The 22580-nt window shown below is 39.5% G+C and overlaps 1 non-coding gene across 1 annotated transcript; it reads right to left on the bottom strand.

The window, feature by feature from the left end:
• Nucleotides 1–21948: 21948 nt before the first annotated feature.
• LOC145956620 (small nucleolar RNA R71) lies at nucleotides 21949–22055 on the bottom strand. Its single transcript, XR_014432859.1, has one exon. It is a non-coding gene; the product is annotated as a small nucleolar RNA R71 (small nucleolar RNA).
• Nucleotides 22056–22580: the final 525 nt, after the last annotated feature.

The raw sequence follows: 22580 nt of genomic DNA, 5'->3' as shown, positions 1-22580 counted from the left end.
TATGGTTTGCTTCCAAGCTTAGAGATCCATGGATGAAGATTGGAGCATCAATAGAACTAGTTGAAGAGATACACCAAACTTTTCCTCCACTAGTGATGGCAACTCCTAGTGAAGAAGATTGATGATCTTCACTCTTGAAGTTTCACGGCCACTTGATATTCTCTTTAAGGGAAGCTAGACGTAAAATCCAGCCAAGATATAAGAGATTGAACCGAACAAGTGAAGGAGGGAAGCACCAATGCCAAAGTGAGTAAATGATTACTCACAAAATAGCTTGAGCCTAGAGAGAATTCTAGAGTTTAAAGCTTCAGATAGGATGACTTTGAGGGCAGAAATGGATGAATAATTTTCAGATCTCTCATAAAATGATTCAAGGTGTTTACAAGAGTGAAATAATGGACTTAAATAGGCATGCTAGCTAGACCAATTGGCGTCAATTTCAAACATGCACTTTGGCGCCAAGAATTTGAATTTCAAATGGAATTTGAATTCATATTCTTTGGCTGCCATGTGCTGGCCATGAATCTAAAAGATCTATTGCATTTAGATTACATTTAGAGTGTGTTATTGAATTTGGGCATGCACATAATCAGCCACCCTTGGCTAAAAACATGTGACCTAAATTCAACTTAAATGTCTTCTAAATAAAATCTAATTTAAGCTAACTTTGCTTTATTAAGTCTAGCATGTAAATGTTCTAAGTCTAGCATGTAAATGTTGTCAATTCTTTTTCCAATGAATCTAATTTCTTTTGTCAATTTATCACAGATCAAACAAGTATTATCAAATTCAATTTTAAATTCTTTATCAGTAAGTTGGCTTATACTAAGCAAGTTATGTTTCAGCCCTTCAACAAGCAATACATTTTCAATCAATGTTGAGGAAGAAGAGTTACCAGTATTTCCACAACCAAGAATCTTCCCTTAGTTGTTGTCACCATATGTAGCAAATCCCTCATTCTTTAATTTCAGACTTGAAAACTTTGAAGGATCTCCAGTCATATGTCTTGAGCAGCCACTATCAAGATACCATAGCAAGCTTTTTGGCTCTCAAGCATTCCTACAACAAAATTAGAAAATTGATTTAGGTACCCATGTGAAGGGTCCTTGATGGTTAGTTCTCAGCCTTTGGCCCTTTTTGATCCAAATCATTTCACCATTTGGAACACCATATTTTTTGGAATAAAAATTTCTTATTGTATGTCTTTTCTTACAACAATAAAAACAAGTAGTTTGTTTTATGAAATTGCCTTTGAATTTTCTAAAAGATTGGTTTCTTTTGAAAACTTTTTCTTTTGATGAATTGTTCATGCTTTGATTAAAACCAAGTCCACTTCTATCAAAAGCATGTCTTTGCTTTCCCAAAATGATATTCAAATTTGCATTTCCATTTGTGAATTTTGCAAGACAGTTTTTCAAATCAGCATTTTCTTTTTCCAAAACCTTGCAACTTTCACAATCAACTTTTGAATAAGGGGGGGTGTTTCACAATGAGCTTCATTGAAATTTAAAATTGTTTGCAAATTTTCATGTTCATTTTTTAAATTTTCAAGCTCTTGTTTAGCTCTAATTAAAGCATTTTCATACCATGATAATTGGCTTTTAAACTTAGAATTTAAAGCATCTAATTTCACAACCTCTTTGTGAATTTGAATGAAAGTTTCTTGAAGTTGATCATAATCAAGATTAGATTCAAGATCAGAATCACTTACTATTGTATCTTGATCAGCTCCAGCCATCAAACATAAGTTGCTTTCCTCAAATTCAAATTCATCACTTGTTGTGCTTGAGTCATTGTCTTCCCAAGCTATGTAGGGTCTTTTTCCTTTGTTGTTTTTCTTCCATTTCTTTTCCTCTTGTTGCTTCTTTAGAAGGTTGGGGCATTCAACTTTTATATGGTTTGGTTTTCCACATTCAAAACAATTGTAAGAAGATGTTCTCCCCTCATCTTTCTTATTTGCCTTCTTGTTGAACTTGTAGGGGGATCTCTTTTTCTTTCTTAGGAATTTCCTGAACTTCTTGACCAGCAAGTTGAAGTTCTCTGAATCAGAATCTTTAGAGCTTGAGTCCTCACATATTTCTTTGCCTTTAACTGATTTTAAGGCTTTTAGAGACACTCCTTTTCCCTTTTTATATTGTTGTTCATTTTCTTCAAAAATGTGCATCTTTTGCTCATGCTCTTTTAGCTTTCCAAAGAGAGTTGCAAGGGTTAATGAAGTTAAGTCCTTTGATTCTTCTATTGAAGTGTAGACCCCTAAAATTGTCCGGGTCGGAAATAAAGCTTGAAGACTCTCGAAGACTGAAGGAAGATCAGCCAGAAGGACTCCTGGAAGGCCCTAGGAGGGTTCTCTGTAGGTCTAGAGGTCTTAGAATAGCTCAAAATAAGGAAGTGGAGGGAATGAAGCCCAATACGGCCGTACTGAACTTAATACGGCCGTATTGAAGCTTCAATACGGCCGCAGTGAACTCAATACGGCGTATTGAAGTTTCAGAAACTTCAATACGGCCGTACTGAAATCAATACGGCCGTATTGAAGTTCAAAAATTTCAATACGGCCGTATTGCTTCTGTAGGCCGTATTGCGCCTATTCCCTATAAATATGACGTCAATTGGACGTCATTCCACACTTTTCACATAGTTTTAACCCTCTCCTTGAGTATTCTGGGGTTTTTGAGCAGTGTTCTGCCCTAGAAATCACTCGGAGAGTTGATCCGACGAAGTTCTTGAGCCCCGAGCCATTTTGCTTGAGGATCGAACCTAGTCGAAGGGAAATCCTCCGGATTTCCATAGTTAAAAGTTTTTAGAAGGAGCGGGCGAGCTTGTAGAGCGAGGGAACGCCAAAAAGCTTCCCAGTTTTACTCAATATATAAAAGCACGCTTCAAGAGGTTTCTTCTTAAATCCTTCCTTTTACTGCTTTCTGTGTGCATATTTAAACTGTCATCATGTAGATAGTTAATTTATAATTGCTTAGAATAAATAGGGGTAATTTAGTAATTTTACGCTGTTATTTTAGAAAATAATCTGTCATAGGGAACCCGAAAGGGGCGCTGTGGGGTGCTAACACCTTCCCCACGCGTAACCGACTCCCTTACCCAACTCTGGTTGTAATGGCCAAAGTTGATTTATAAAATCAATTGCCTTATCCCTTTTTCCAATGTTTTGAGTAAAACATTGGTGGCGACTCCACGAACCCTCCTTTTACGAAAACCACTAATCCATGGAGGGTCCCGCTTGGGATTAATATGGATTGGTGAGACGTTTTAATAAATAAATTGGATAGGATCGACAAGGTCTTAGTTTGAGAACAAGTCGTTCTAATAATCCAATACATTTTCAAAACTAAAATAATAAGCGAGCTCGACCGTCTTCGCGACCGCCGAGGCCCGTTAGGGCCGGTGGCGACAGATGGCGACTCCACTGGGGAAGCTTCGAGAGTCAGTCCCATTTAGTGACAGATTATTTTTAACAAATAATAGTTAAAATTACTTCATTACCCTTTGCTTGTATGATAACATGCTTTATATATTTGGCTTTAAATAACTGTTGTTTGTTTAAATTTCCGCAATTGTTTGAAATAAAAATTGCACACAAACCTTTGCACACAACAGTTCCCTCTATACCCGGGGGCATGAGTGGTAATCCATAGGGAGTGGATGTTAGTACGGCCGGTTGAATGGGTCTATAGGAGCCTACGAGACCGTTGTCGGAAAAACATCACTCAAGGTGATAACCATGAACTTGAGTCCGACAGTGCGTTGGAGCTTTCCATCGACTTACGACGAGAGGAATTGGGTCCCTATAATGGGGGCACCTTGGGGGCCTTTGACCAAGTGAGAACAGTTAGATCCTCCTTGAATATGCACTTTTCTGCAGGAGACCCCTACCTCGTGATTCGCTCGTGACTGTTCGTGGATGAGTGAATTGTTTGTGCATTGTTTATGTGAAATTGTTTGAGCATACATTGCATTTCTTTAAACATACAACATTCCTATTCTTTTAAAAATAAGAATAAATAGGAATAAGAATCTTCCATTATACGGTGTTAACATCTACCTTCATTACATTCATATAGGTAGTTTCCCTTTTCACCCAAAAATACAAAAAGATACAAAATATCAAAAAATAATGATATTTACCCAAACCAAGCAATATCATGCATCATGTTAGGAAAATCCCAAAAAAAAAACATGATAATGCTTAGTTAAATAAACACTATGCATGCATATTCATCCCCATCATCTCATATCATGCATTTTATTGTAGATCATGGAGGGATCTAGGGGAGTGCAAGGGCAATTGAAGAAAGTGGACTTCTTATTGTACCGTGCCGAGAGGTTGGATCACCTCTGTACCTTGATGCCACGAGAGGCTCGTTTGGAGTTCGAAAAATCCTATGGACGAGTTCTCGACTTGATGAAGATTTGTGTGGATCCATCTTTTCTGAGAGCATTGGTCCACTTTTGGAGTCTCGATCTACATTGTTTCGAGTTCCCCCAGTTTGACCTAGTTCCTACTCTCGAGGAGTACGAGCTCATGCTACGATAACCCAAATCAGCTGGGGTCTATATCTTTCATGATAACCATGTGGCCGTGGAGAGAGTTGCCACTCAGGTCAAATTACCATCACGATCAGCTGCCTTAGTGGGGAACGGCAGTATTAAAGGTTGGAAGCTTGCTATGATTGAAGACCACCTTTCTTCCTTGGCTGGTGAGGGAGATTGGTTAGCTTTCAACAAAACTCTAGCGTTAGCTGTATTTGGGATGATCCTTTTCCCCTTTTACGCTAACACAGTGGACCATGCTGCGATGGACGCTTTCTTCGCTTGGGACGTACACATGAAGAGTCCCGTGCCTGCCATTCTTGCCGACACCTTGTTCTCTGTTCATTTGTCTCAACAGAAGCAAGGAAAAATCATCCGATGCTGCACCTCCTTGTTGTATGTGTGGGGCATCACACACTTTTATGCCTTTAGTCATATGGGGACTTTGCCCGATCCGTTGAGAAGTTTTTCGAAGATCCCCGTACGCCGCCGATATGCTTCCGAGTGGAAGGAGGAGATGGAACAGTGGAGTATTGAACACTTCACGTGGGTTTGCCCTTGGTTCCGTCCAAGCAATGTATTGATGAGATGCGGCAGTTATCCAAGCATACCATTGATGGGCCTCAGAGGTTGCATAGCTTACTCACCAAGATTGGTTATGAGGCAACTGATGAGGACTCAGATCATTCCTACTATAGAGGAGCTTGGAGGGTTGTGTTTCTCTTTCGATTATGAGCATCAGAAGGACATGCACGCTGTCATGAAAGCGTGGGAGAGACCAACCTATGAGGGAGATCTCGAGCTTGGAAAGCCTCGGGTATCCGTCTCCATTGATTATGAGGAATGGAGGAGCAAGAGGGGGGTGCCTCAACCATCCACTTCTTGTGCAACCACAGCAACAAGGAAGGCATTGCAAGAACAAGTCGACGCCTTGACCAAAAAGCTGGAAATTATGGGAGCTCAAATGAGAGTTCTTGAAGAGAAAAATGAAGAATCCAGTTTTACTATTGATGGTCTTCAAAGGCAATGCAAGAAGAAAGACCACGAGATAGAGCGGCTCAAGGATGAGTGTGCTAACCTCAATGAGGAGACTACTCGGGCATCCAAAATGCCAAAGGTTGAACCGAGTAGTCAACTCCAAGAAGTCAACGCAAAGATAGCACACCTTGAAGCCGAACATGCAAGGCAGGCACAGTTGATCAAGAACATGCAAGACGATCTGCTCTTGACTCGATCCGACGCACAACAATGGCGGGAAGTTGCTCAACAACAAACCGCAAACCTTTCCGATTTCCGCAAAAAGGAAAGGGAGGGACTAGCACAAATGGCTAGACTCCGAGAAGAGAAGGATCGAGCCGAAGACGAGCTTAACGAGTTGCAGGCCATGATCAACTATCACACTCAAAAGGCGAAGGACGCTCAGAAAAGTAGTGATGATATGAGTCAAGCCGTCCATATGCAAGTTGAAGCAATAGCACGCCATGTGGAGGAAGCCGAAGACGAATGGAGAAGAAAAATGAACCCGCCTGTGGGTTTTTATCGGCTTTTCTTATATTGTAAAAAATTGCTTCAAAGCATTGTATGATAAGTTGTACACTTTCTACGATCAATGAAATCAAGTTTTGTAATTTATGAAATCTCTCAATTGCCTTTGCATTTCATAGTCATTCATTTGCATTTATCTCTCCTGGTAATTTAATAATAAATATTAATAAAAAGAAAGAAATAATCGATGCGTATGTTCAGAATGGATCGCACGCCATTGGTCATTAAATGCAAACCAACAACTGCACCAAGCAAGCACACGGCGACTCCGTTGTTGGTAATCAAGACAGACGAAAGGGAAGGTCCGACACCGTTAAGGATCATCGCTCCAAGGCCTTTCCCCTACAAAACAAATAAGGCTGTGCCATGGATATACGACGTCCATTCTTCTGCCGACAGCGATATCTCCAACATCGCTGGACTTGGGGGCATGACTAGGAGTGGCAGGATCTACTCTCCCGAAGATCTGCACGATAAAGCTCCCAAGAATAAAGGAAAAGAAAAGGAGAAAACCGAGGAAGATAGAGAATCCGAGGAGGAGACTGATGAGCTGTTAAAATTCATCAAACAAAGCGAGTACTCCATTGTGGATCAACTTCACAAGACACCAGCAAAGATCACTTTGTTGTCGTTGATCCTAAGCTCCGAACCGCATCGGCAAGCTCTGTTGAAAGTCTTGAACGAGGCGTATGTATCACACACCATATCCCAAGACAAATTTGAGGGAATTGTTAGTCACATCACGGCTAATGATCACCTCACCTTCACAGATGAAGAGATCCCCACCGAGGGATCGCACCATAACAAGCCCTTGCACATCTCTGTAAAGTGCAAGGAGTATCACATCGCGAAGGTCTTGGTGGATAATGGATCTTCCTTGAACGTGATGCCAAAAAGAACGTTCGATCAGATGGCAATCAAGGGAGTCCAAATGCGCCCAAGCAACATGATCGTTCGAGCTTTCGACGGCTCTAAAAGAGAAGTGGTGGGAGAAGTCAGTCTTCCAATCCAAATCGGACCCACTATCTTTAACGTCGAATTTCAAATAATGGACATTACTCCTGCATACAGCTGTCTCCTCGGCCGACCTTGGATTCATGATGCGAAAGCTGTACCCTCTACGCTCCACCAGAAAATCAAGTTCATCGTGGGTGACAAACTGGTGACCGTGCAAGCTGAAGATGACATACTCATCAGTAAGCCATCCAACATACCTTATGTGGATGCAGCAGAGGAAGCTTTGGAAACCGCCTTCCAAGCATTGGAAATCGCCAATGTTGAAACGTTTCCCCGAGAAATGAAGAAGGTAGCCCATATGCTCACAAAGAACGGATACTTGCCAGGACAAGGATTAGGCAAGAACTCCCAAGGAATCCCGGAGCTACCCATTATCAAGGACAATCCGGGGAAACAAGGGTTAGGATACAACCCTATTAAAGATCAAAGAACGAAGAGGAATCAAGATCCTTCTCGACGTTCTTTAAGCCAGATCTTTAGGAAGGCTGGTTCACAAACGTCAAGGCCAGCTGTCGTCATCAAGTGTCCTTTTCCTTCTAATAGGGATGTGTAAATTCAGTGACTATTAGAGATCACTCCTCGGGGATAGCCCGACCCCCGAGCCTCGACAGGGCACATGTTTCCACTATAATTATAATAAAATCATTCTTCATTAATTCTTTATTGCTTCTTTTCTTGCTTGCAATAAAATTCTAAACCACGTTATTTAACCCTGTTTGAATAAACATAAGTGAGGTTAAAATCGTCTTAATAAAAATAAACCCGCATCTTTTTATGTGGAAGTGTGTGACAACTTGGAGCACCTTTCCTTGGCCTCAATAAGTGCCATCATGGATAAAGAAATCCTAAAGACAAAAAGCTCGGCAGGAAACCCAAAAAGGGGACTGCGCAAAAATAAGAGCAAAAGACCCGCTAGGAATCCCACAGAAGGGTGACCTAGGCAAAAATTAGGGTTACAAAATAATGAACAAAGACAAAAGCCCGCTAAGACATCACAAATAGGTGTTTTAGGCAAAAGTTAGGGCCGTCAAAAAAAAAAAAGAAAAACAAAATAAATCCATGATGGTACCATCAATTGAATTCAACAAGGAGCTCAAGAAAAGCTATCCAAGTTGTCAAAGCACAATCATTAATAACAAAGATGTGCTTAACTTCATAAGTGTTTAATCGAACAAACCTAAACACAATAAGCCTACCATTGGCCAGCCATTCTTACAAAATCCATTTTTCAAAAAAATAAAATAATCCCCTCTAAAACACAAACTTTTGAAAATATATCCTTTCCTTCTTTTCTCTCTTGTCCCAACGATTTTTGAATAATCTAGTGGAAACATGGAGATATAGTGGTCAATAGGAGGGTTGACACATCTCTTAAAGAAAGGGAAGAATCATTTGGTTGATGACACCAAAATCAAAATACGCATCATTCCTCGGTAACAGAAATCGGCAGAGCACAGTCCGTCTGGAGGAATGGCAAAATCCAAACAGAAAAACGCATCGGTTAATTCTTTTGAAAAAAGAATCAAATAGAATTAGGTGCATCATACCGCATACATGCATACAGATGATAGGTGTACTGGAAGATCACTTATTCTCTATTTCACAAAAAAAAAAAAAAAAAAAAAAAATCATCAACCAATGCGCCCGTATTGAGTTTAATACGGGCGTATCAAGGTGAACGTTGAAGCAACGTTTCGTATTCAATACGACGTATTAAACACAATACGGGCGTATTGACGCTTAATACGGCCGTATTCCATTCAATACGGGCCGTATTGATTGCCACATTTGTACAATAACGGTAAAGCCAATACGGCCGTATTATATTCAATACGGCCGTACTGGCAAAAACTTCTCTATAAATAAGCCTCCCCCCTCTCATTTTTGCATACCAATCTTCATTCTCTGCATATTTTGTTTGTGAGTGCACCCTAGACAGCTTCTCAGAAATGGCAGAGTCATCCCGAAAAAGACAGAGAGCCCCAGCTCGACGTGAGATGACGGATCGACACAGGCAACGGCTGGAGCTCATAGAGACATTCAACTTCGAGCCGTCAAGGGTGCTCGACTTTGACCTTCTCCGAGCAGTGGGCTTGGAGGATGATGTCAGGGGTTACTTCGGCAGCATAGGATGGGGATTTCTCCTTGATTCCCCTTCTCAGCTGTACTTGACAGCCACGAAGGAGTTCCTGGCCTCCGTCGGTATTACTGAGTCGACGAACAGTTATGGGGAAGATGTCTGCTCGGTTGACTTCTGGATGAATCAGGGGTACCGCTCCTTGACTTTGGACGAGTTCAATGTCCAGGCAGGATTTTTCAGCCGCACTGATCAGCTGGAATTTCGTGATGCCATATGCGAGTGGCCTGATCAGTGGACTCCGGTTGACATGTGGAGATTGCTCACTGGCCGAGAGGATTACCATTCAGGGGTAAAGGGCTCCCGGCTTCCGACCGCTCTTCGGATCTGCCACAAGATCCTTACCAGTACTATCCATGGCAGGTCCAAGAGCCCCGAGTCGATTACTCGTCCGGACCTGCTGGCATTATATTGCATGGCCACCGGACGGAAGGCCAACCCTGGATATTTCTTCCTCGAGCATGTGAAGAAGCTGGGGACACGAGAGGGAGGAGAGTCTAGACAGGGGTATATCTTGGTCGCCCCACTCCTTTCACAGCTGGCGGAGACATGGGGATGCCCCGATGGCGAAGAGCCAAGGGCGCTGGCGCCAAAGCTAATCGGTGCTACCACTTTGATTAGCATGAGGATCATTACTAGATCAGCTGGAGGGTTTGTACGAGTAGATGGCCCCGATGCCTACGCCGACATCCTCAATGACCTCGACTTTGAGGGTGATGGCAGCCCACAGCTAGAGACCGGCACCTCGCAGTCGGATAGGGCCTACTTTGATGCCCGCTTTGACGCTTTACAGCAAAGCATCGATACTCGATTCGATGCTTTTCAGCATAGCATCGGCACATGGCAGCAGAGTACAGATGCTCGACTAGACACCTTGGTGCAGGGGTTTGACAACCTCTCCGTCTGGATGCATCGTCGCTTCCCGGACCCGCCACAGGACCCGCCGGTAGAGGAGTGAAGACCGGCTTCTGTTTTCTTGCTTTTTTTATGCATTAGTTTGGTTGGGCTTAGCCCCATTTCTCAAATTTTCCTTGTACAAATTCATTTTAGTAATGAAATTTGCCACTTTTGAATTCAAAATTCTCTAGCAATTTAAATTCTGTACAGCAAAAGCCAAAAACATAAAAAAAGGCAAAATACAGAAAAAGCCAAATCAGAAGAAAAGGCAAAATACAGAAAAAGCCGAAAATGAAAAAAGGCAAGGATATAGAAAATCCAACAAACAGTTTGTACAGAATAATTGAGCCTGGAGAGGCTTACCAAAATAATACTCCACATCCTCCACAGTATGCAGAATAACTGAGCCTGGAGAGGCTCGCAGAAATAATACTCCCCAGAGGGAACCTCAGCTCAAGCTCACGGGAAAATCCCCAGCGAGAGCTATTAAAGCAAGATCGACGCAATCCCCAATGGAAGTGCGATCATCCAAACAGTATATACAAGTCAAAGGACTTAAACTTCCTCAGTGAAGATAGCTCTCCAGCTCAAGCGTTGAGTGAGGCTAAGCCTGCAGAGGCTTCCTAAATAATACTCTGGGATACATAAGATCCCTAAATCCCCAATCACCTACATAAGAGGCACTCCTTCAAACGGAAAAATCATAAAAAGATCAATAATCATTCCCCAAGTGGAATCTGGCTCTCAGCCAGTCATTGAACATCAAGGTGATATGCCTAACAGAAGAGGCTAATCAAAATCAACATCCAGAATCCCCAGCGGATAACAGCCTACACAGAGGCAGCAAAAAATCAGAAAATCAAAAAGAGTTACCCGAACAAGGATAACCGGGATACTCCACCAACGTCGAAAGGACGTCAGCCAATCATAAGGCACCGCTCACATCAGAAAGAGCATCTTTGTGTCTGTATCCCTAAGGAATCAGAAATTCCCCAGTGGGCACCAACTACGCAATGGAAAGTTGGGACACAAAAAACCTATGAGTAACTGCACATCCCCTAGACGGATCCCTGCGTTATCCAGCCCTCAGTGGCACAAAAATCAAAAAACAACCGTCGAAGCAGCATCGTGGACTGTGGAGACAAAATCATCACAAATCCCTGAAAAGGAAATATTCACGCTACCCCGTCGTCACAAACACGGAGGTATGCAGCTTCCGGCTCAAACAAAGAGTGAAGCTAAGCCTGGAGAGGCGGTACTCACAGCTTCCAGCTTGGGCAGCAAGCAAAGCAAAGCCTGGAGAGGCGAAACTCACACTGCTCACCATCGTCACAAAGGTGCTTAGTTTCCGGCTCGAACAAAGAGCGAGACTAAGCCTGGAGAGGCGAAACTCACACTGCTCACCGTCGTCACAAAGGTGCTTAGTTTCCGGCTCGAACAAAGAGCGAGACTAAGCCTGGAGAGGCGAAACTCACACTGCTACCGTTGTCACAAGGGTACTTAGCTTCCGGCTCGAACAAAGAGTGAAGCTAAGCCTGGAGAGGAAGTACTCACAGCTTCCAGCTTGGGCAGCAAGCAAAGCAAAACCTGGAGAGGCTACTCGACAATTTTCCACCGGAAGATGCTACAAGTCAGAAGGTCGGCGCATCACCCGGACAATTGGGTCAACTCCTTTACTTGTCAGCCGATACACCAAAAGGCCGTCCGACTAAGTAAAGGGGGGGCAGCTGTAGACCCCTAAAATTGTCCGGGTCGGAAATAAAGCTTGAAGACTCTCGAAGACTGAAGGAAGATCAGCCAGAAGGACTCCTGGAAGGCCCTAGGAGGGTTCTCTGTAGGTCTAGAGGTCTTAGAATAGCTCAAAATAAGGAAGTGGAGGGAATGAAGCCCAATACGGCCGTACTGAACTTAATACGGCCGTATTGAAGCTTCAATACGGCCGCAGTGAACTCAATACGGCGTATTGAAGTTTCAGAAACTTCAATACGGCCGTACTGAAATCAATACGGCCGTATTGAAGTTCAAAAATTTCAATACGGCCGTATTGCTTCTGTAGGCCGTATTGCGCCTATTCCCTATAAATATGACGTCAATTGGACGTCATTCCACACTTTTCACATAGTTTTAACCCTCTCCTTGAGTATTCTGGGGTTTTTGAGCAGTGTTCTGCCCTAGAAATCACTCGGAGAGTTGATCCGACGAAGTTCTTGAGCCCCGAGCCATTTTGCTTGAGGATCGAACCTAGTCGAAGGGAAATCCTCCGGATTTCCATAGTTAAAAGTTTTTAGAAGGAGCGGGCGAGCTTGTAGAGCGAGGGAACGCCAAAAAGCTTCCCAGTTTTACTCAATATATAAAAGCACGCTTCAAGAGGTTTCTTCTTAAATCCTTCCTTTTACTGCTTTCTGTGTGCATATTTAAACTGTCATCATGTAGATAGTTAATTTATAATTGCTTAGAATAAATAGGGGTAATTTAGTAATTTTACGCTGTTATTTTAGAAAATAATCTGTCATAGGGAACCCGAAAGGGGCGCTGTGGGGTGCTAACACCTTCCCCACGCGTAACCGACTCCCTTACCCAACTCTGGTTGTAATGGCCAAAGTTGATTTATAAAATCAATTGCCTTATCCCTTTTTCCAATGTTTTGAGTAAAACATTGGTGGCGACTCCACGAACCCTCCTTTTACGAAAACCACTAATCCATGGAGGGTCCCGCTTGGGATTAATATGGATTGGTGAGACGTTTTAATAAATAAATTGGATAGGATCGACAAGGTCTCAGTTTGAGAACAAGTCGTTCTAATAATCCAATACATTTTCAAAACTAAAATAATAAGCGAGCTCGACCGTCTTCGCGACCGCCGAGGCCCGTTAGGGCCGGTGGCGACATGAAGTAACCTTTGCTTGCCAAGATCTATCTAAGCATTGTAGAACCTTCAAATTTAGTTATTCTTCTTCAAATTTCCTGCCAAGATCAACAAGGTGATTTATCAAGTGTGTAAACTGTTTTTGAAAATTAGAAATTGATTCACCATGATTCATTCTCAACAATTCATATTCTCTTATAAGAGTATGCTTTCTAGTTATTTTTACATCACTTGTTCCTTCATGAGTAACTTGTAGTGTGTCCCACATTTCTTTAGATGACTTGCATTGAGAAATTCTAAAAAACTCATCAATAGACAATGTAGATGTTATTATGTTCTTTGATCTATAGTCATATTGAGCTCTCTTTTTCTCATCATCACTCCACTCACTCCAATGTTTTTCTCTCTTTCCATCACCATCTTTGGTCATAGGGATATATGGTCCATTTACAATTGCATCCCATACACTAATATCAATTGCTTCAATGAAAATCCTCATCCTAATTTTCCAATATACATAGTTTTCACCATTGAAAACACGAGGTCTATGAATTGAAACACCCTCACCATAAGCTAGGTTGCTATTGGCCATTTTTTAAATCTTGAATAACACTCAAGAACCTTGCTATACCAATTGATAGAAAAAAATGGTTCAATCCAAGAGGGGGGGGTGAATTGGATTCTATGACACTTAAAAACTTTATCAGAGTTTTAAGAATATTTATTTCAACTTAAACTTTTCTAATATGAATTCTCAAAGAAGTTTCTTGAAAGACTTGCCAATGGGAATGAGTCCTATATACTTTCTTGATTAATCTTGACTAAGTTCAGTTTTAAGAACAACTAATATGCAATGTTTTGATCCAGTTTAAAGCAATGTTAAGCATAGAAACATATTAATCAAGATCAGCCATCTTATCACTCAATTAAGATTTTGCTCAATGTAAGAGATAAGGGTGAGAAAAGAATGCACAAGTATTTTATCCTAGTTCAGCCACTCCACATGTGACCTACATCCAGTCCTCAATCATAACCTGATCAAGATTTGTTCTATTATCTTAATGAAGAAGTTTTACAAGCATACCACACATGCATACACTCCTACATTCAAGATAGTCACTTTCTTGCCCCCAAGAAAGCACTTCTTGTAGAAACCCACTACAAGAATTCCTTACCACTTGAGAAACCTACTCAAGATTTTCTTACACATTACACAGAATTAAAGGAACGAATTCAGCTGGAAGCTAAACAAATCAGACTGTGAATTCCAAATAAATCGTAATCTTTCTCCCCCAAGAATGTAGTAATGATGACGATGTCTTTCAAAGCATTTCATAAAATGTTTATCTTCTTGGTTTCACAAGGAAAACACTCCAAGAAGGTCACAAAGACTTCACAATATCAGTTTTTCTCTCTTTTATTTTCAGTTCATCTCTCTTCTGAAGTTTCAATGTTTGAAAGCTATTTATAAAGTTTTCAAATCCAGATAATCGATTATTTCTTAGGATAATCGATTATTTTGTTCTTCATAATTTCTGGAAATCACTTAAGAACAAAATAATCAATTATTTTGCAGGATAATCGATTATTCCAGAGAGTACTTCTTGGAATTATCGATTATTTCATAGATAATCGATTATTTCAGCAAAACTCTTTTCACCTGTTGCTAGAATAATCGATTACATTTAATGATAATCGATTATTTTGAGTTAGCTTTCAATAACTTGATTTTATACTTCAAAAATATTTAAGTGTTTTAAATCATCATCACACTCACTCTTAGTCAATTTAGATTAAGATTAACTCATGCACAAAGCATACACATGTAAAATAAACTAATCAAAGCAATACAACACATAAGACTTCATGAGCTACTCCTATTACACATCATGATATTCATATCTTCCTTTCTTAACTGGTTTGTGTCTTTGGTCAGCTTCAACTCCTTTGTTGTCATCAAAACTCTTAGAATCCAGGGGATGAGTTGATTCATTTTCCCATGAATCTCAACAGTTTAGACTTCCTAGTTCCTCAAGGCTTGTGGAACTATGGGATCCTTTACTAATTTTGTTTTTGCCATAAGGTTTTCTTCTTGTTGCTTAACCATTTATATTTCTTCCTCAAGAATAGCAAGTTGTGTTTCTCTTTCAATTCTTTTTTTTTTTTCATTTGCTAGCACTTCTTGCTTTCTCTAAAGTTTTAATGCCTTAAGCTCTTGAGTAAGATGAGAAAATATTTTTGGAGAGCTTGAGTCACTACCACTTTGGGAATGCTTACTCATGGTTAAGTTCTAAGAAGTTTTTAAAATGCAATGCAAAAAGAAATTGTTTTTGGGTTTTCAAGGAACAAAACTAAACACTTGGAGGTCTAAGTATACAAACTGCACTATCAAGGGAGGTGAGCTACTAAGAGCCACTTAATAACCAAGCCTTTTCAAGTAGAAATTACTAAACCCCCTTATGTTAGCTTCAATTCCACAAATCTTTTCACAAAACTTTAATGATTATGATTTCTTTTCTAAAAAATTTTCTTGAATTCTATCTACTCGTGATAATTAAGAAAATTATACAAGCTAGACGAAGCTATGAACAACAAACAAAAGATTGAAAAGCAATAGCTAAGAACAAGAATCACAAGCTAGTCGGTTTCCTAAGTGGAAGCTTAAAGAACATATGAAATTTTCAAGCCAGTTCCACTAGAACTACACGTAAGTGAGCTATTTGGAGTTAGATATACCTGACCAACTTCTTAATACTCCCTCCAAGCTATTACAAATGGATTAAAACAAAGAAAATTGCAAGCAAATGTAAGCTAGCCTAGAACAGAAAATTAGCGACAAAATTAGAGAGATTTTGTGACAGATGTTTCCAGCAACCGGATTTTTGGTCTCTAAATCCGTCTCTAATCTGGAAATTCTTCTTGGATTATTGTACCTGCACAATGAACAAATTAATTCCAGAAAAATGAGGCCTCCTCACAATGAAGAAGGTAGGAGCACTCTTGTGAAGGTAATTTTAGGAGGATCAAGGTTCTTGAATAATGGTTATTCTCCAACAATTTTCTAGCCTTAGAGTTCTCTTCCTTCCTCTAGGTTTTGTGAGTCAATGTTTACTCCTTTTGAAATGGTTTGAGGCAGTTTCTAGCCAAGAGTCCAAGGATTAAAACAAAAAAAGTACAATTAGAAACAACTAAACCAAAGTAGAGTAATAACTTGACAAACTCAAAGATTTCCAAACAAGACTAAAAGGACTACAATTAAGATTCACCTAAAAGGTTGGCACTAAAAAATAAAGGTCCTAAATTAGCTATATATTGGATTAATAAAACCTAAATTAGAGAACAAGAAGATTAAGAAATGGTTCAAAAGATTGCAATCCGGATTCAACTTAGTGGCAACAATTACAAAATTCTTTGATTCTCCTTGGTTTTTTCTAATTTTGTTCTTTTTTTCTTTCCTTTTTTTTAATCTTTATTTTTTAAATTTTATTTTGATTCAATGGAGATATCACTTCCTTTTTCCATAAAAAAATGTTCCAACCACACTAATTTACAATTAAGTCCGAATTGCTAAAAAAATTTCAGCTAGAGATAGTTCAAAATTGTAAGGATTTTGGTGCATGTTCTATGTCAAACACTTGCTTGTTTCAATCCAAATTCTCTTGCAAATTGCTTTTTTAATATTGGTTCTGTTTTTCCTCTATTTTACAAGCAAATTTCCAGATTCATAAACTCCAATTCATGCACCAAGATTGAACTACTTCAACTAGCCAAAAATCTAAGAGATGTGATCACAATTTTTAGAAGATTTTCTTAGAATCAAAATCAATACAAACAAGTAAGACACAATGGAATCCTAACTCTAAGAATCCATCAATGAACTAATAATGGATATGAACTCAAAGTATTAAAATGAAAAGCACAATTGCAAGGCACACAAATATAGCTCTCAGCCAAAGCAAATTCAAGTAGGAATTGATCAAAACAAAATAGGTTTAACTAAGCATATCTTGAATCATTGACATTCAAATGACTACACATGACTTCTAGACATTTATAAGATTCAAAAATTAAAATCACATGCAACTACTCAAGGATGACCGAATCAAATTCAAGGATAAGACTCAAACAATTGAAAACCGCACAAGTAGAAGGCTAGACACTTAGTGATTGCCAGATTGAACACAAAAAAAATCACCTAATTGGATCCATCAAAATTTGCACAAAATCTAGATCCAAACAGCAAGACAAAGATGAGACAATCAAGGACTTCAAATCACAAAAACAATTAGTGAAAGTAAGCACTTAACCTCAAAGAGTGAACTAATGCTCTTGATACCAAAAATGATGGCAACTCCTAGTGAAGAAGATTGATGATCTTCACTCTTGAAGTTGCACTGCCACTTGATCTTCTCTTTGAGGGAAGCTAGACGTAAAGTCCAGCCAAGAAAGAATAGATTGAACCGAAAAAGAAAAGGAGGGAAGCACCAATGTTAAAGTGAGTAAATGATTACTCACAAAATAGCTTGAGCTTAGAGAGAATTCTAGAGTTTAAGCTTCAGATAGGATGACTTGATGGCTTCCTCCTTCCATGATTGATGTAGAGTGTGAAGGGGGGAGACCTTGCCCTTGATCTAGGCTCACAAAAGGGTAGACAAAAGGTGACTTATGATGGGAAAAGGAAGATGGGCGTGAAGTAGGTTTAGGGTGGCGAAAGTGTTTAGGTGAATGGTGTTTGGTTGCTCAAGGTTGGCTCACTCCAAGTATAGGTGGAGGCCACTCTAGGGTTTCACTCTCCAAGGGTGGAGAATGAAGGAGGCTAGCCGAAGTTAACCTAGTGACTAAGGAAGAGATGTTGAGGCATAAAAGCCCACTCAATATCATATAATCCAAAGTATTTACAAGTGGTGGGGTGTTGGGTATTTATAGGAGGGGAGGCATCTAGGGTTGCATTTGGAGCAATGCATGGCCAAAATTCACAAGGCAAATGCACTCCAAATGAAATGTCAAATGAACCCTAGATGCTACTTGGTGGCCAAGGATGGAATCTAAGGGGTTAGATTGGCTATTTCTAGGTGCATGATAAGTCCATGCAACCTTTGCCCTCCACTTGGGCCTAAGCCTTTCTAACACCAAAAATAGGTCCAATGCTCACCAAAAAATGCGTCACCTCCTTATGTAACACCCTAGCCCAAAATTAAAACCCTAATCATCTAAAGCACCCCATAATACAAGGGTAAAATGGGAAATACAAGGAAAATAAATCCTATGACTAAAATACCCCAAAATACAAGGGTAAAATTGGAATAAAGCAATAAATTCTATACTACTCAAATTGGCCATAGCCATGAACCATGTGATGGGTCTCACATGAAGTGAAGTACCAAGGATGGTCCTCCATCATACCCTCCTTCTTGAGAAGGATTTGACCTCAAATCTTTAAGCTCTTCCATTCCATTGATCCTTCAAAAGATATGAAACCACAATTAGGGAAGTAAAAAAAATACTAAAACTTTAGCGATGCAATCCTTAAGTACACAATTTGTTGAATGAAAGTGCTAGGGAAAGGAGAGAGCCAAAGAGGCATCACCATTTAAATTATTGGCCCCATGCAATTCATTCACCAAATCATCTATCTTAGGGATTGGGTGCCTTTTATGCAATGATGGCTTTTAAAAAGGTGCTCATCCTCCATTGCCATCTTTCTTTGGCACCAAAAGAAGGAGGATGGCACAAGGGTTAAGGTTCTTTTGAACCTAGCCCTTTGTCTTCAAAGGAAAAATTCTTTTTTTCTTTTCTTTTCTTTTTGTTTTTGTTTTTGTTTTTCTCTTCATCATCTTTCTTAGCCTTTAGTTTGAGTTGGTCCTCATTCACTTGAGAGGGTGATAGAGGACACCACACAAACTTCTTACCTAAGTGTTGGAAACTTATTTTATTGGTGAGGCCATCATGGATTATGTGCTTGTCAAATTGCCATGGCCTCCCAAGCAAGACATGACTAACCTCTAATGGCACTATGTCACACAAAACATCTTCTTTATAGTTGCCAATAGAGATTGGTATGCTTACTTGTTGGTTAACTACAACACCTCTCTCCTTATTGATCCATTGCATTCTATAAGGTTTAGGATGAGGTTTTGTAGTCAAGGCTAACTTATCAATCAATCTAGTACTACAACAATTTGAAGTTGACCCACTATCTACAATGAGAGAACAAGTATTTTCTAGAATTTTGCATTTTGTTTGAAACAAGTTCTCTCTTTGAGATTGTTCAATGTCACTAGGTTGATTGTTAAGAAGCCTTCTAACCAATAGTAAGTCTCCTTCACAAGGTAAAATTTCTTCCTCGGAGTCTATGGCTTCTTCTTCACTACTAGAGGAAGATGAAGTAGCTTCATCAAGGCTACTATAGTGATCTTGGGCTTTTAAAACCATGGTTTTCTTTGTAGGACATTGAGAAGCAATATGTCCTCTTCCAAGACACTTAAAGCACTTGATTTCACTTGACTTAGACTCTTTGGAAGGTGCTTTAAAAGATGAATTTTCTTTTTCTTTTTCTTTTTCTTTTTCTTCTTTGGGATAAGGTAGGGAAGAGTGGCCCTCCTTCTTAAAACTCTTGGAATAAGAGGGAGTGGAGTCTTTTCGAAAAGGTTTTCTTGTAAGTTGATGCTCCACTCTTGAGCAAAGTTGAACAAGTTCATTCAAATCCCTATAAGGTAGAAGTTCAACTTTGTCTCTTATCTCAAGATTAAGACCACTTTGAAATCTAGAAATGGTGGTCCTCTCTTCTTCCCTTATCCCAGCTCTCATCATGAGTAACTCCATAGATTGCCTATATTCTTCCACACTAGATGACCCTTGTTTCAATCTTTGTAGCTTATCCATAAGCTCACGGTCATAGTATGGAGGAATATGCCTCCTTCTCAAAGCACTACGGAGCTTGATGTTGTGAATTTTACTCGTATTTTAGCACTTTAATTCACAAGAATTCATAGCATAATCATGCATATCTTTCATGTTTTTAATAAATTTTTATATCATTTTCCTATTTTATGCTTTTCTTGGTATGTGTTGTGTTTTCTCTGAGCAGGATCAAGATTTAAGAATTAAAGAGGAAATGCTGAGCTACAGGGAAAATCACGGCCGTGATTCTAAATCACGCCCGTGATTCACCAGAGAAAATCACGGCCGTGACTCCCAATCACACCCGTGAACGCCACTGACCCTTCATAGATGTACTCCAGAGAAGATCACGGTCGTGATTCTCAGTCACGGCCGTGATTCACTTCGCGTCCCAGCTTTTTAAGTTTTATGTTTTATTTTTATTTTATCTTTGTAATTTTTATCTTGGTAGTTTTACCTTTTTACCCTTTTAGGTTATAAATTAGATGAGGTTAGCCTAGAACGGGGATTTTTTGGTTTCGGAGACAGTTTTTTTTAGTTTTTGACACTTGGAGAAGGTTGGGCGCCTGTGCCATCGACTCTAAGGTTTGCTTTTCTTTTATTCTTCTTTTCTTGGAGAACTACTATGAACTCCTGTGAGTAGTTTCCCTTTTTCCGGGATCAGGGCTTAGCCTCTGAGAACCTCTTTATTAATGCATTATTCAGTTTCTTAATTTTATTCCAATTCTTGATCTGTTCTTTTATATTTTATATATGAACTTTAATATTATTGTTTTCATAATAACATTAATTAAGGATGAACTGAGAGGAGAAATTGATTATAATTATGATAAACAATTAATCTTAATTTTCATAATCATAGATAATTAGGGATGAACTGAGAGGAGAACCTAATTATCGGAACCTAAAGGAACAAACTTGAGTGTTAAATCACGAGAGTTGATTTAAGCTTTCGAGGAGCAATAGATTAACAAAGATCTTAATGGGTTTAATTGAACGTAATTACCACGAGAGTAGAGATTAATTTTAATTAAACACGTCCTCGTAGCTTGAGAAGGTGCAAGGATTAAATTAGGTTAAGACTACCTTCAAGATGGAATAGAATTAATTAATGAAAATAATAATTCAATATTGTTGGAACTCTGTGTGCGAACCCTAGATTCCCGGAAATCTCCTTATCTTATCTTAAAGTTTTATCTTATTCATTAATTGCATTACTATCTCTTTTACCATCAAATCTGATCTTATCATCTCAAAACAAAAATTCAATCTGTTTTAAAATTCAAATTAAAATACTAGTAATTCTAGGTCAAACACGTAGTCCCTGTGATTCGATATTTATTACTTGACGACAACCGTACACTTGCGGTTTTCCATACATCAAGTTTTTGGCGCCGTTGCCGGGGACTACGTCTCTTGATTTAAATTACAATTATTTTAATTCGAATTTTTTTTAAAAAAAAAAAAAAAATTAAATAAATAAATAATTTTTTTTTTAGTGTTTACTTCTCCAATTCAGATTTCACGGGTCACTTTCTTTTTTTTTTTTTTTTTTGCAGTGCCTTAGGGTTAATGCAAAAGAGATCTCTACGTCTTGGGAAACCAACACCACTTGATCCTGAGATTGAAAGAACTCTCCTGAGAAGGAAAAGAAACCTTTCTAGAGAATTTGACATGGCTGCACAACGAGATAATTTACCGCTTCGGGATTACTCTGCACCTGTAGCTCGTGGGATACCTGGAGGGGAGATGCAAACTGGAGCTACTGTACCAGCTTCTCTGGTGAATATGCTCAAACAGAACACCTTTGGAGGACTACCATCAGAAGATCCTAATGACCACTTAGAGGGGTTCTTGGAAATCTGTGAGACCCAGCAATTTGATGATGAAGTTTCTGATGGAATGCGACTCCGCTTATTCTCACTCACCTTGAGAGATAAGGCAAAGGTGTGGCTAAGAACAGTGCCTAGAGAAAAGATAGCAACTTGGGAATTATGTGAAAGAGCTTTTCTAGAGAAATTCTTTCCTCCTTCTAAAACTAAAGAATTGAGGAAGAAAATCACTAATTTCCAACAAGGCACTGGAGAGACTATTTATGAAGCATGGGAGCGGTTCAAAGGATATCTTCAAGCATGCCCACAACATGGCTTCAACCGTTGGCTTACCATCCAATTTTTCTTTGAAGGATTGGACCAACAAAGCACCATGATATTAGACTCAGCAGCTGGAGGATCTTTCATGGGGAAACCTATTAATGACTGCATGATTATTTTGGAAAATGTAGCCTCAAATCACAGCCAATACAGTGAAAGAGAAGTCACAGCAAGGAAAGGAACTCCGGGGCGATATGAAGTGAACAATATTGAGTTACTCTTAGCAAAATTTGATACTCTTAATCAAAGATTAGACAAGATGGAAAAAGCTAAGGTTAATTCAGTGGCTACAAATCAAGTATGTGACCTTTGTAGGGAACAAGGGCACACTGCAGTAGATTGTACCTCAATTTTTACTGGAGAAAAAGAAGATACTACTGAACAGGTGGCAGCTTCTCATAATTTCTATGACACTCCTCGAAGAGAGAAGAGTAATCCATATTCCAACACATACAACCCTGGTTGGAAGAATCATCCTAACTTTTCTTGGAAGAATAACCCAGTTCAAGGAACTAGCAATCA

Source organism: Cajanus cajan, chromosome 3, assembly GCF_000230855.2.
Source record: "Cajanus cajan strain Asha chromosome 3, NIPB_CcT2T_4, whole genome shotgun sequence".
NCBI lineage: Eukaryota > Viridiplantae > Streptophyta > Magnoliopsida > Fabales > Fabaceae > Cajanus > Cajanus cajan.
Note: the sequence above shows the minus strand (reverse complement) of the source record. Positions and strands in the feature narration are given on the sequence as shown.